This window comes from Myotis nattereri (genome assembly GCF_964212035.1).
Source record: "Myotis nattereri genome assembly, chromosome: 1".
Taxonomy (NCBI): Eukaryota; Metazoa; Chordata; class Mammalia; order Chiroptera; family Vespertilionidae; genus Myotis; species Myotis nattereri.
This window is the reverse complement of record NC_138075.1, coordinates 198,648,898-198,661,799: the sequence shown is the minus strand read 5'-3', so window position 1 is coordinate 198,661,799 and position 12,902 is coordinate 198,648,898. Positions and strand designations below refer to the sequence as shown.

The 12,902-nt window shown below is 45.3% G+C and overlaps 1 pseudogene across 1 annotated transcript; it reads left to right on the top strand.

Moving 5' to 3' along the window:
* Nucleotides 1-588: 588 nt before the first annotated feature.
* LOC308530197 (synaptobrevin homolog YKT6-like) lies at nt 589-1,383 on the top strand (annotated as a pseudogene). Its single transcript has 2 exons — nt 589-1,091; nt 1,312-1,383. The product of its transcript is annotated as a synaptobrevin homolog YKT6-like (transcript).
* Nucleotides 1,384-12,902: the final 11,519 nt, after the last annotated feature.

Sequence of the window (12,902 nt, the reverse complement as noted above, 5' to 3'; positions counted from 1 at the left end):
CCCTTGTGATTCAAAGATGCTCAATTGCTAATAGATTCCCAAGGGGAGGCACTCGAGATGATGTACTTTGGCTGTTGCACTGCTAGTTCAAGCCATTGCAAGAAACAAGGACATTTTCCCTGATATGAAAGAATATTTTGCTCCTTTATGCATCAGCCTAACTTGCTTTCTTCATTCTGTGCACCCCTACAGTCTCTTTCATGGATTCACTGTCATGTCTGATTATCACACAAATGATCTATCAGTTAGATTAAGTTTGACAGCATAAACCACAAAATCCAAATGCCAGTAGCTTACACAATATTGAGGTTCATTTTTATTTCACTTTAAAGAAGCCAACAAGTTACCTGGGCAGTAGCTCCACAATCAACAGAGACCCAGAAACTATCTTGTCTCTATGTTCAAGATTACCTCGTGGCCTAAGATGGCCTCTGGAGCCCAAGCTGTCAGGCCCAAGTTCCAAGGAGAAAATGAAAAACGATAGAAAAGCAGGCGGTGTCGGACCATCAGCAGCCGGAGGTCTTGAGGGGCAGCGGCCGCACTGCTCGCCGGTCTGCAGGCGGGTGGGTGGGCGGCCTGGGTGGTGCCATGAAGTGGTTCAGCCTGAGCACCCTCTGCAAAGGTGACCCCAAGGCGGTGCCGCTCAGGGCTGCCTACGACGTGGCGTCCCTCAGCTTCTTCCAGAGGACCAGTGTTCAGGAATTCATGACCTTCACCGGCCAGCTGATTGTGGAGCTCTCTGCCAAAGGCAGCAGAGCTTCCGTCAAGGAACAAGAATGTCTGTGCCACGCCTACGTGCAGAACGACAGTCTTGCAGGAGTGGTCATTGCTGACAGCGAGAACCCGTCCCGGGTGGCTTTCACCTTGCTGGAGAAGGTGCTGGACCATTCCTCCAAGCAGTCGGATCCCCTGCTACCATCCACTACACAGCCCTGAATGACTTCCTTAGTACCTACCAGAATCCCCGAGAAGCTGACCCCGTGAGTAAAGTGCAGGCAGAACTTGATGAGGCCAAGATTGTTCTGCACAACCCTATGGAGTCCCTGTTAGGAGGAGGAGGGTAGATATATGACTTGGTGTCCAAATCCGAAGTGCTGGGAATTCACACTAAAGCAGCGGTTCTCAACCTGTGGGTCGTGACCCCTTTGGCGGTTGAACGACCCTTTCACAGGGGTAACCTAAGACCATCCTGCATATCAGATATTTACATTACGATTCATAACAGTAGCAACATTACAGGTGTGAAGTAGCAACGAAAATAATTTTATGATTGAGTCACAACATGAGGAACTGTATTTAAAGGGCCAGAGTGTTGAGAACCACTGCTCTAAAGCCTTCTACAAAACAGCCTGGAAGCAAAGTTCGTGCTGTGCAGTCATGTGACCGTAGTCTGCAGAGGCCCCCAGGCTGCAGTCCCAGTCATTCCATCAGAACCGTGGCTTCCAGAGACGCCTGGGCCACGGCAAGACCAGAGCACGGTCACCGTTCACTGTTGCTCCTGGAAGCACCGAGGCAGCGGAAGGGACCTGGGGTGGGGAATGTTCAAATTCATGTTTCTGGTCATTTTTGAAAAGATAATTTGAGGCCCTCAGAGGTATTTTGGGGCTGAATGAAACAGTAAACACTCCATGACTCCTGCAGATGCCAACGGGCTCTTGTCTAACCTGAGACACCCCAGGTTAGAGCCAGCTCTGTGTTGGTCCTCAGCAGCCTTTGGGTTTTACTTGTACATTAACTGTGTTAACGCTTCCATGAGGGGGTTCTCAATCCACAGGCCTAGGGGTGGCAGAGCGCACACTGGATTATCCTGGGAAAGCTGCCCAGGGTCACGGGGGTAGGGGGCAAGCAGGGCCATGAGGAGACAGCCCCTGAGATTCGCAAGAATCTCTTTGCATTTCTGCTGAGACTGACTTCCACTAAGATGCCTTGGAGGTGTTGGAGGGGGCAGGGCACCTGCCTGACCTGCAGTTTGGCCTTGAACTTGGATCTCAGGCACGTGGCTCTGGCAGCAAAACTGTTTTGGCAACCACCTGGGCCTGTGTGTCTTAGCAAGTGGCCTTCCTGTGGCCACTGTTATTGGGCATCAAGAGCAGGTGCCAGCCAACCAAGGACCAGCACCCCACTTTTCTGAGTGTGGCAGCCCCCGATCCATCCTGACCCTTAGCCCTCCCAACCCTCCTGACCCTCAGCAGCAGGAAACCAGGCCGCACAGCAGCCCAGGCGATGGCCCAGTAGGTCCTGGCCCCTCGGCCTGCCCGGTCTTGGGTCGTGCTGCCCTGTCCACACTGCCTCCTTGCTCTGCGTGCCACCTGCAGACAAGGTGCCCTTGCTGGGGTGGTGTCAACCAGTGTGGTCTCACCTGGGGGTCCTTCCTTGAGCGTGCTGGTTCTTGCCCAGCCCTAGCCCAAAGGTCCCACTCACCCAGCAGGAAGTGCCAGCAGCCCCAAATCTCACTTGGGCCAGAGAATGGGATCCGTGTAGCTTCTCAGTACCTGCCCCAACAGGTTCACCTGCAGGCTGTCCTTTTCACTGGGCACTGCTGGCCTCCCTACGGTAGCTGCCTGCCCATGTGACTCCTCCTGCTGGACCCCACCTTGGGGCACAGGCCCATCCTATTCATGGCGCTTGAGGTGGCTGTGACCCCATGTAAGACAGTTGGGTCATGGATGACAGGGAGGACCTGGGCGTGGGTAGATTTGGGAAGAGCGGGGTGGCTGGCGGAGGCCCTGTGCCCGTGTGCTCCCTGTTGATGTCATTCTGATGTCATCTGGCTAAGAGTGTATTTTAATAATTGCTGCCTAATTTTTCTTGTGTTGTTTGAGAGGTTCCTATCTGGATAAAGTTGTCTTTTGAAATAGAAAAGAAAAGAAAAGAAAAGAAAAGGAAAGGAAAGGAAAGGAAAGGAAAGGAAAGAAAGAAAAGAAAAGAAAAGAAAAGAAAAGGAAAGGCACATGATGCCTTGCCGAGTCAGCCCCTTTAGGATGGTTTTTTTTTAGATGTCTCAGTCAACAACTTCCATTTGTATCCCATTAGCATTCCTATCTACAAAGAATGCTGGGAAATAGAGTTTTTTTTAGCTGGACACGCTGAGACTCTTAACAATATAGGAGTCTGTCATTAAGGCAGAAGAGAGGATGCTTCTACCATATATGAGAATTCAATAGTCCGATGTCCAGGAGAATACAGAGATTCAAAAACAAAACGCAAGAGGAGCTGCCACACAGGGAATGCCCATCTACTCTGTGGCTGCAAGGTGGAGTCCCTCTGCCTCTCTTATCTTGAATGCATCTGGCTTCATTTACCAACTACATGCTCTCTATGGTCAGTGCTGTCCTCTCTCCTGGGCTCCAGACTCACAGAGCCAATTACTGAGTTGATAGCTCCTCGTGGAGGATACATAGGGCATCAAATTCAAGAGCCCTCCCCCCCACCCCCCGTGAGCTCAGAGACCTGCTCCCCTTTTAGTGTCCACGCTCCAGCTGCTTAAGCCCCAGACCTGGGTATTCCCTGACTCCTTCTCCTGGCTCTTTGTATCACCACCTCTCACCTAGACAGCTTTCTCCATTTTTACCTCCTTCCAACATACGCTTCACACAGCAGCCAGAGAAATTATTATTTTAAAAAATAGAAACCAGATTAGGGCACTCCATAGCTTTCTACTAACCCAGCGGTTCTCAACCTGTGGGTTGAGACCCCTTTGGGGGTCGAACGACCCTTTCACAGGGGTCGCCTAAGACCATCGGAAAACACATATATAATTACATGTTGTTTTTGTGATTAATCACTATGCTTTAGTTATGTTCAAGTTGTAACAATGAAATTGGGGTCACCACAACATGAGGAACTGTATTAAAGGGTCGCAGCATTAGGAAGGTTGAGAACCACTGTTAACCAATGGCTTCTTACTGCCCTTAGAGAAAAGTCCAGCTCTATAACAAGGCTAAAAGGCCCCGAGTGATTGCTCCTCCTTTCACTCTGGCCCAGCCACAGTGGTCTCGCTAATGCACTACGTTCTTTTTCATTTCAGGCCTTGGCACATGCAGTTCTTGCTGCCAGGAAAGCTCTTTCCTTGGATCCCATCTCTTCACTGAGTGACTCTTCATGCATTCTTTGAGGTATCAGTTCCATGCATCCCATACAAACCATGCCAGATTCCTGTCGGTGCCCATAGCTCACTGTATTTGTCCTTTGAAGTGTTCACCAGCCTTGAAATTATTTGTTCATTTATAAGTCCTTGAAGGAAGCCCCCCTCTGTCTGTTTTCTTTCTGTATCCTCTCTGCCTGGCACAGAGCTCAGCGCCTATTCATATACTCAATCCTTCATTCATTTACCATTAACTTAAAACATTTGTTCACATCCATGTCTTCATTTGTGGTTCAATGGTGGGGAAAGACTTAGTAAAATAACTACCCCAAAAGTTACTTCATAAGAGTTTTGATCAAAGCTGTCAGTAAAAAGATAGGGCATTTCAAATGTAGACATCTGACCTTGTCTTGAAAAAATGAGCAGAGTGGAAAGTGAGTTTTCTATCAAGGACACAAAAAAGAATGTTTTTGCCATCTCAGCTCTAACCCTATTCTGCACCCCCACCTCCTTACACTGGACCAACAAATATAAACCCCGTGTGAGACAAGTTCAGTTGAAACATTTTTAACCCAATAGCTAGCATAATGCTGCCTTCTTGGAGCTTCTCATTGTGGAAATGCAACCCAGGAATTTGTCTGCTGCCAGTTCCTCTGCCTCTCCCTCCACCATTTTTTTCTGCCCATTTTTCTACCCTCAGACTCTCTGCCACCTTAGCCTAGTTCTGCTCTTGTTGAAACCTGGATCAAACAAGGCTTCATATACCAAGTGAAACCTGTCCCCTATTCACATCTCCATGGCTCCTAAATTGGGTCAACACAGATGAGTGAGGTTGTGGTCCTTATGAGCTTATAGCCTATGATGGCCTTAGGATGATGAACAAGAGGGACTTAGAGATGGCAAGGGAGCTGGCAGAGGGTCCTAGGGGACTACTCTTAAAGCTCTCTTTGCTTGCCAAGATAAATAACAAAAGCAATTTCTAAAAGTGCTTTGATTCAAGTTTATATAAAATTGAAGGACTGTATATAATGAAAGAATAAGAACACCAAGGAGGGCTTCAGAGCAGCTCTGATAAGATGATGGGGTGGTTAACCACCACCTAACTCTCCTCCCCACCAGCCATCCTTTGACATCAGCTATTGCTTACAACCTACTGGCATCCTCAAGACTGAGCATTTGTTGGCAGCCAGGCACTGCAGCGTCTTAGAGAGCCCATGAACAATGATAACGTTCCCAGCTGCAATTTAGAAGTCAAAGATTCATTTTGTCGTCTTTAATCTTTGGACACCCAGATTTCTTGAGGGCAAACCTCCACCTCACTTATCCACAGGGTAAGGACTTCATGTGAAATCTTTGGCCAGGGGTCTGGGGGAGTCCATTCAGACCCAGGCCCAGGCTTTTTACCTGAATAGATGGGTAGTCCTTAAGCAAGGAAGACCTTTGAGAATTCTTTACTTCCTGTCCAAAGCAGCAAGTTGGCCACAAGGGGGAAGCATCACACAGAGCTAGTGCTCTGGCCCAACCTGCTCTTTGTTCTGGCTTTTTTCTGTTGTCATCCACAAAAGGAAGATAGGGGAGACCCAGTGCAGGCGGCTGTTGTTCAGCTGTGACCATGCCTGCAGTTTTAACATGACCATGCAGCCCAGGGACACTCAGTGAATAGTAATGGACACTGATGAGTACTTAGCATTTAATTTACTAGTGAAATTAAGAAAAATAAAAAAGGTAAGTATAGGTAGCAAATTCTTAGATTCAGAAGAATAGTCATATGCTGAACACCAGGGGTTAAAAAATCTGGTCCAAGGCTGGTCTTGCAATACACTCATTAGTCATGTGCTTTTTGGCCAGCCTCTTAGCCTCATCTTTTATATGGTCCCCATCAGCTCTCCTGTCAATATGACAGGGCTGGTCGGAGCATGAAGCCATGGAATCTGATCAAAAGTTCTTAGAAAAATGGTCAAGTAGGATTGGAGACTTACTGGCACTGCAACTGTGTGAGCAAAGGGAATGCAGCTGGCATTTCTCTGTACTAACGGGATCTCTCTGAGGTGAGGTGTGTATGTGTGTGTGTGTGTGTGTGTGTGTGTGTGTGTAGTGCTACTTAATTTAAACCCTAGTTCACTTTAATGACGTAAACCGTCATCTCTTCAGGCTAGGTGTCAACTATCTTGGTTAGCCAGGAGTTTCCAGTTTTAAAACTGAAGGTCATGAGCCCAGAATGCCCCTCAGTCTCTTTGGGATCATTGTTCAGGCTTCCCCCTGCTCTCATCTCTTCTCCACAAAGACCCTTGTGAATGGAGGAAAGGTTTGCTCACCTGACTCAGCAGTGACAAGAAACCCTGGTCTTCAAATCCCTGTGGAATTCTCTGGATCCTATCTGCCTCCCGTAGGGTTGCTTTGGAGACTGGTCAAGGAGGACGGGGTAGCTTCAGAGACTGGGACCCATGGCTGGAGCCTCTGGCTCTTGTTTAACACCTTTGATCTTAGAGTCTTACCTACTCCATCCGGTTAGCTTTGCCCTCAGAACCTCTCTTCAGGCTTGGGCACTTCTGAGTCTCCGGCTCCCCATGAGGAGGACTCAGGGAATGGGCAGTGCGGCCTCCGACTCATTTGATTATCCACCTCTACCGCATCTATCACTGCACTTGCCATTTTACAAGTGGCAGCACCAGGTGGGATCTTCCCCGCCTCCCCCCCAGGATGCCAGGGGAAGTGTGTACCAGCCCAGGCATTTCCAGTCTCCTTCATTCACATCTGACTGTTGATGACTGCCTGTGGTAGGCAGAACTCTAAGATGATCCTAGGAGTCCCAGCCCTTGTGTACTCACACCTTTCCTTGGTATTAAATGAAACACGAATCCAGGTGCTGCTGGAGACGGGTTTTGCAGATCAGTAGACCTTAAGAGAGGGAGAATGCCTATTGTAATAACGAGGCATGGCGTTGGATGGCTACTAGACTTATCAGGGCGATCACTTCACAAGTTCTGTAAATATCTAATTGATATGTTATACATCTGAAACTTATATGACAAATGTAATTGAAAATTAATTTTAAAAACAAGAGAAGGGAGATTACCCAAGTGAGCCAGACTTAATCACAGGAGCCCTTCAATCAGGTCCGGAGGTCAGTCAGAGAAGTCAGAGACTGGAGCCTGAGCCTGTGGAGGGGACACAAGGAAAAGAGCTGAGGGCAGCCTTGAGTTGCTGAGAGTCATCTGTGTGACAGTTAGCAAGACAATGGTACCCAGTTCTACAACTGCAAGGGGAGAGTTCTGTTAACAATAAGAAGCAGATCTTTTCCTAGTTGATCATCCAGTTAGAAATACAGTCAGCCTTGGCTTCTACCTCATGAGGGGCAGAGCTGAGAACGCAGCTAACACACAAAAATTGTAAGATAATACATTTGTGTTATTTTAAGCCACGGAATATGTGGTAGTTTGTTACATGGTAGAGTAAACAAATACATTGCCTTTCCTTAGAGGAAGGGCCCTAAGACAGGGAGGGAAAACGCCTTTAATCTCCCTTCCTTCTCATATATTCAAATATTCAACCAGACACACAGCTCCCTCACGGAGAGTCTGGATTTTTACAGTTGGAATGTAAAGAGAAGGAAGGAGTCAAAGTTGAGATTTTGACAGCCCAAATGGACTCTCAACACTTGTTTCATCAATAGTAGTTGGGAAAACCACACAGTGAACTGTAAGAGCCAGGCACTTTAGAGAAAAACCCCCCAAATCCACATCTTTCCAAATTCCAAAAGCTTTTCTTTAAATATTCAATAACAGAGCTTGGAGGACTGAGCATAATTTTTTTTTATATATATATATAAACTAAAGAAGAATGTAGGCTGTAACAAATTCAATTTCCTCCACACAGGAAGGTAACTGCAAACTTTCTAAACTAAGTGGAGGAATTTGGAGGAAAGGAGAGAAGAGAGCAAGACAAAGGCCAAGGAGCCCGGGGGACGGTGGGCAATGAACACGGTAGTTTTGGGGGTGAGAGGACAAAGAAAACTTCTACCCCTTATTCTGTGGGAAGGGAGCTCATCAAATATCCATTGTCTATACAACAAAAATTAAATCTTTAAATTTTGTGAGATATTCCAGGTTTGAAATTCTATAATTGTAAATCTTCTTATGCACATTGGATAGATATTTTGAAAATCCAGATTATCAGCTTTGCTGAGATTTTTCTGACTTTCTCCTGATTGTAAAATATTGGTCATATTGAGGTTATAGGAACTACAGAGAGGTGTGAGGTAGTGATCAGGATTCCTCTGCTCAAACTCCCTTCTCTATCATGAATGGAGGTATGGGTTGTCAGCTTCAGCAGATAACTTCTGTGGACATCTATGAGAACTCTGAGTCTCATGAGCTTTCAGATTTCCTCCTTTGTACATAGAGAGTAATTGAAGGGAGCAAAACAGTGACCAGTGGGTGGGGTCCCAATGAGGAGACTCACAGGAATTGTTGATAAACTCCTCATACGATTAATTCATTTTTTTTTAAAGAGTGTACAATTCAATGGTTATCAGTATATTCACAGTTATGTGCAGCCATCAACATAGTTAATTTTAGAACATTTTTCATCACCCCAAAAAGAAGCCCCATATGCTTCAGCTATCATCCTTCTTCTTCCCCAGGACCTTTCTTCCTCATCCCTGGATACCACTGATTCCCTTTCTGTCTCAATAGATTTCCCTGTTCTGGATATTTTATATTTATGGGATCTTATAATATGTGGTCTTTTGTGACTGGCTTTTTTCACTTGTCATAATGTTTTCTAGGTTCATCCATTTTGTAGCATGTATTAGAATTTCATTTCTTTTTATGATCAAATAATATTCCATTGTATTGACATGCCACATCTTGTTTATCCATTTGTCAGGTGAAGGACATTTTAACTGTTTACCCATATACTTCCTTTTGTGTGTTCTGTAGTGTGTGGAGTTCTACTAGGCACCTAACAATGACACATACTTCCCTTTTCTGAAAACATAGGTGGACTAAGCAGAGCTGGTCATTCTGTGATTCAGACAAGTTAAGTTCTAGATGTGTTGAGGTCATGCTGGAGAGAGAGGCCAGTGGCTTGGAGAGGTCCTTGTAGTGGTGGGTCAAGATGGTGTCTGGGACAGAACTTCAGAGACATATCACATTCTTTCAGAGGTGATCAGGCTCAGGAGACATGACTCACATTTACCCAACTGATTAGAATTCCTAACCAAGACCACCAACCTGCCTGAGAAGTCAGGAAGTTAATTTACGATTTTACAATGTTTCTAAACAGACCTGGGATCAGGAGTTGATTTAGACATGATCTCATGTAGGAGAATCTACATCAGAAGGTTGCCTCATGAGGCCTTTTGAAGGCATGGGGACTGGATAGCTTTAAGGAATTAACATTTAAGCCATAATAGCTGAATACACTTTGATATGTGTTGGATAAGCATTCTTCAGGTCAGGACACCTGCTTTTCAATATATAGCTCTGGATAAACACTGACCAACTCTTGCTGTGTTTTTTTTTTCAATATATTTTATTAATTTTTTACAGAGAGGAAGGGAGAGAGATAGAGAGTCAGAAACATCAATGAGAGAGAAACATCGACCAGCTGACTCCGGCACACCCCCCACTGGGGATGTGCCTGCAACCAAGGCACATGCCCTTGACCGGAATCAAACCTGGGACCCTTCAGTCTGCAGGCCGATGCTCTATCCACTGAGCCAAACCAGCTATGGCAACTCTTGCTGTTTTTACCATTTCTTCTTCATTTCAAGTTGATCACCTGTTTTCTATATACACTGAAATTTTTATTATACAGGGTGGGAGAAAAATAGGTTTATAATTGTTTGTATGGAAAATAATATAATCTACACTAATAAAAGAGAAACATGCAAATTAGTGTTACTCTGTTACACCCACCAGCCAATCAGAGTGACTATGCAAATTAACTCAACAAAGATGGTGGTTAATTTGCATATGCAGGTGCAGAGCGAAGACTGAAGACTGAAGACTAAAGAGGCTTGGCTTCTCTACTGTGGCTGGACCAAAGGCCTGGGTCCTGGGTGCTGGAGGAAAACGGTGCTGGCAGCCAGGGGAAGGAAGGCTTATTGCACGAGTCTTCATGCAACAGGCCTCTAGTAATTAATAAAGAATAATACAATAAACTCTGGGTTTCATGTACTCACAATTGTAAACCTACTTTTGTTCCACCCTGTAATTACTTAGAACAGTAATATCCAAACTTTTTAAAATTATACACCTCTATGATTAGAAAACTTTTGAGTGTTAACCCCACATATATCTATTTATAAATTATATACATGTACCATTATCAATTTGTACATTAAAATTAAGATTTATTTATCTAAATTAAATTGAATCTAAATTGAAATGTTAAGATTTTTTTCTTATACCTCAAATTGTCTTGTCCTCTGCTCTTAAAGGGTATTGTTTTAGAATTTTTTTGCTTTTACATTAATTCCATCCCAGTTCTAAAGTTACACTTTAATCATCTAATCTTTTAGTTGGGATTATACCAATTTGGGTTTACCAGCCTTACAAACCCATTCTTTTTTTCCTTTACAAACCCATTTCTTAATGTAGGTTATTTATATGACAAGAGAAGGGCTACCTCATCTGTTTTATATTGATTCTATTATTTTCAATTTTAGCTAAGGTGACATCTTCTGTTCATTTCCCAAGATTCCAGGGGGCAGCTTACTGCAGCCTTTTAAGCATAGACTAAGGTCTTGCAGGGGAGCTAATGTTCTGCACTCAGGCTTCTCTGAGAAGACAAATGGTGGGAGATGAGTGTCTGGGGGAGTCGCTCCTAGCAGGAATGTGGATTAATGGCACCAAGATGGTGAAATTGGGCTTGGTAATAGAACTTGGGAATTGGTGAGAATCACTGAGAGGCAATGATTAGCCTTTGGAAGCGGGCACTTTGCTTTGCCTGCTAACTGTGCTCCCTGATGTATTGATTGGACTGTAGAGCTGCTCAGAGGAACTGAAGTGAAGCTCAATCCCCAGAGCAGAGAGCATGATGGTTCCAGAAAATTCTTTGGCCCTAATTGAGAGACACCAGTAAATTAGAATTTTAGTATCCTAGAGAGAACACTTTAAGCTCAAAAAAAGGATGGGCTGGGCTTCAGATGGAAAGGAACCTGCTTCCACACAGACCAGGCTTGCTAAAAGAGAGGAGTCTGTCCTCGAACTATGTCAGTGGTTCTTAGCATTGTGTGCAAAATGGAATCACCAAGGAGCTGTTAAAATGACTGATGCCTGAGTTTCACCTCCAAGACATTCTGATTTCATTTGTCTGGGCTGAGGAGTGGAGAATGTAACTTCAGATGATTCTAATGTGCAGCCAAAGTTGGGAACTGTTAGACTGGAGGGTAGAAGAATGGAGTGACCCAAGGAATTTCAGGAAGAGCATTAGAGGAAGGAGGAGGGACCTGGAATAGCCTAAGTAGTTATAGAAGGTTGAGCTGCAGGAGCTCCCGTGATGTCATTCACCAGGCTACCATAGACACCGTGAAGAGAACATTCAGAAAGAGAAGGAACTGGGAAAAGGCTGGGATTTCCATAGCACCTCAGGAAGATGGCCAGGGATCTGTGTTGTGGAACCTTCTGTTTGGGCTGCCATCATCTTGGTTACAACAGTACCTGTGACTCAGTAACCCCTTTGCAAGTACAGTGAAGGAAGCAGAGAAGGTGCTCTGCGAATGATATCACTTGCTGTATTCTTTTCCTTCTCACTCTCCTCTTGCCTCTCTGCACAAAGCTTGTTTATCCATTAGTACTTCAGTCTACCACCCATTTTCCTTCTTTTCTGCCATTTTCCAGGCATGGGAAGGAAGGCAAGGGGGAGGCTTTCTCTGACCCAGAAATATCTGGAAGAATCTGGTACATGATCTCTGGGTAGGCATGAGCGTGACTATGCTGGAGCTGCATTTTTCAAAGTGCGCTTCTTAGATGCTCATTCCTCACGATGTTCATCTCTGTGTCCATGCAAGCTTGGGAAATGCAGCGAGCTCAGTGCCCTTGTTGAATTCCACACTGCCCCTTAGAGAAAACGCTCTGAGATCTCCCACAGAAACCTGTTTGGTTTTTTTGTAACCTTCATGTCTCCACTCATCTGGCCATGGAATTGTTTCTTTCTGCTTAGCATATTAACATCTTGCCTCTTTCTCATGACACACTTTTGGGAAACTGGCCCAGAAACTACAATCAGTGGCTTCATTCACAAAGGACAAAGAAGGCAGCTGCATCCTGCACACACGGAACAGGGCAAGAACTTCAGTTGGGCCCTGGCCTCTCACTGTAATTGTGCCCTTTTTCCACCCCCTCTGTTACCCCCCTTCCTGTTGCCATGGCAATGCCCCTTGGGAGTTAGGGCCAGGCCTTCTACTTCTTTCCTACACCCCTCCTTACCACCCTCCTTTGTGTCTAGAAGAGCATCGAACACGCAGTGGGTGATGCTTTGAAACATTGATTGATTGAGAGTTTGGGGTTTCATTTGTGCCATCGGCAGGTGGGCTGGGCAGAGGAGAAGGCGTCCCATGGTTTGCTTCTGTATATTGGAGTAGAAGAGGCAGGCAAGAGGGTGGGAGAGTGCAGGTCTGGGAGCTCACACAGCCTTGGCATTGCCTGGGATTTTTTTAATGTTATGATCACAAATATTTCACAAATTAGGAATGGCGAAGGGCACATCAAAAAAGAAAGCATTTTGATTTCCTGGTATGTTTGGTTCAGGGGTGAATTTTTCTTTCAGTAACATTTCTGGTCATGTTGCTTGCTCCAATGTTGTTTTTGTT